The sequence below is a fragment of the Neopelma chrysocephalum genome, unplaced genomic scaffold (assembly GCF_003984885.1).
Source record: "Neopelma chrysocephalum unplaced genomic scaffold, ASM398488v2 Primary Assembly neopelma1_60, whole genome shotgun sequence".
Lineage (NCBI taxonomy): Eukaryota > Metazoa > Chordata > Aves > Passeriformes > Pipridae > Neopelma > Neopelma chrysocephalum.
Window position 1 is genome coordinate 16247980 of NW_020897715.1, and position 2679 is coordinate 16250658.

Sequence of the window (2679 nt, forward strand, 5' to 3'; positions counted from 1 at the left end):
GCTGATAGCCTTACATGAAAGGTCACATTTTGAAAGTGACCTTGATCTTCCTTCAAAACTTGTAACTCAGCAGAGTTGCTGAGGGGAGGAGTGGAGATTTACTCTTTTTCATTTCTAGAATTTGATTTTGCAAGCAAAGTTACAGCCAGGCCCTTAATTCAGGCCGGTAGCAAGTTCACAAACACATAGACTATACTGCTTGTCTGCATACAAGGTAACTGTGTTTGAATTTTATGGCATTTGGGCTTGTGATTTCAAAATATTTCATACCCCGTACGTGCACATGGCTCAAGTGGGCAAGTGAAAATTCACAAGCTATTTTTTAAATGTTTGCATTTCATGCTGTCAAATGAACAATATGAGAATTTGCTGATAATTGCACAGCTGTCAGAATAGCAAATCCAAATCTGGTAGGGTGCATTGATTTACATACTGCCAACCTGCACTGTGGCCATATTGGTGGAATTGTCCAGGTAAAAAACAACTCTGGTTAACTTGTGGGGAAAGGGTTTGTGCCAGGTGACAAAAATGGTTGTAAGCATGACAGACTTCCAGGTGCGTGAAGAAAGAGGAAGTTCAGAAAAGATCTTTGAGCAAACTATTTACCAGAGATGTCACATCAAGCCTGCAATGATGGGTGTTTCTAAAGCTGAAGATCTGATAAGTTATGGCACTCTGACTGTAGATTCACAGACCCTGCAGACATGTTTTAAAAAAGGAAGGAACCAAAGTCATCAGGAATGCTAACAGAGTGGTGTAACAAAAAATACTAAAACAGCCCAACTGTTTATGGGGTGACAGATCAGACTGTCACACAATAGGTTGTGGCCAGCGAAGTTATTATCAAAGGGTTGAGCATCTTCATATTTAGAAAGTAAAAATAAATTACAATAAACTTACCTTTATTATTATAAACAAATGAATAATGTAAATGCAAATGTGTGGCAGTGAAATGTAGCAAAATATATAACTGGATTTACACTAGCTTGATAAAAAATGGGTTTTAGAAAGATTTCTTGCATTTAATACTATTGGATATCAAATAGAGGAAGGAAATATGGTAAGGGGTCTTTTACTGAGAGGTGCAGTAAGTTCGAAAGCCTTCTAAAAATGCTCAGAACTTCTAAAAATGCTCAGGCTGTGGAAGAGAGAGGAAAATTAGCGTAAACCTAGGAAGGAGATGGCTCAGTGCAAGATAGGAAGAAAACAACTTATTGTAGATAACTAAATGTGGAAACGGTTTCAAAACAGCTTTGGAAGAAGACTGAAAGATATTTATGATGAACATGTTTATCTAGGGCGCCTGTTGCTTGCCTCAAATCTGTTTAGGCCCCCGAGGAGCAACCTCTATTGGTTTAACAGCAACAGAAGGCAATTGCTACTTCTGAGTGCTGGTGAGGATTAGGAAGTCAAGTGGGAACAGACAATACTCTGTTTTTGGCTCCAAAAGACCCTCTCAGGCATCTGAGTCTTATATCTAGCACATTTTCTTCCACCCCTGAGCCCCCCACCCTGACTACCTCCCATCCTCTGGCTGCTGAGCTCCATTGCTCCCATGCAAAGCTGCAGCCCATTTAAATCAATTCTGACACCTAACACCTCTCTGTTTTCTCAGCCTGCCTGCCCCAAATATTTCCCTCCAGTCTTGACAGAACGGGTATTCACAGGGCAGCTCCTGAATAACAAGTTTCCATTTTTGAGACAGTTGTATGGGGAGCTTTGTGGTGTGGCAGCTGGCCAACGGGTGATCATTTAGCTGGGGTAGCTCACTACTGGGTAGTTAATTTGACATGCAAAACAGAGTGGTTAGGCTCTCTGCAAAGCCCAGTCAGACACTTCTGGGTTCCCAGTATTAAATTATGCATGATGTGCAATGCCAAAATATCAGCACTTGCGTGCAAACCTTGCCTTCAGTGAGGTTCATCAGTCCAGCAGTGGCTCATTTGTTCCAACACAATCAATTTTCTCCAGTGGTCACTGGGATCATTATCTGCTTTACAGAGAGATGTGAGTTGCACTAAGCTGTTCACAACCTCTGCATCACTAAGCCGAGAAAAATAAAAAGGTGAAGACATAGTGGTGACAAATAGAGGTGACGAACCCATAAATATAGGGATGGGAAGAGAAGGTCCTTTCTCAGTAGTAACAGCCTGGGACACTGAATTCACCCCTTTTCCAGGAAATATATCAAGTGTAGAAATGAGAGCATGGTTGCAGAGATGGCTTCCCACTTTATACATGCACTTTCTCCATCTCATTTAGAGCTTGGACTGAATAATCGTTATCACCATATGAGAGCTATCAGGGACTAGCTGACACGTTATAAAAGCCTAATGTAGCCAATACGCATTAGAGTCTTAGCCAGCACCTGAATTGTTTGCCAGAACACTTTTGAGATAGACTGTTCTTGTGGTATTTGTATCACTGGCAAGAGCCAGAAATAGAGAAAATCTGGAAAACATTTCTCAGGGAAAGAAAAAAAAATAAATCTGTGAAGTGTTGTGGAGTCTAAGATGGTATGGAAACTCTCATTCCTTATTCAAATGGCTGTGGAACTTGGGAGTCTTTTGGGCCCTCAGACCAGTATTTCACACTTTCTGATCATGTTAGCTGTTGTAGTTGATCGGTCCTTTATTTTTCCCACAATTTTTTGACCACTTGTCTCTCCCAAAGCCTGTG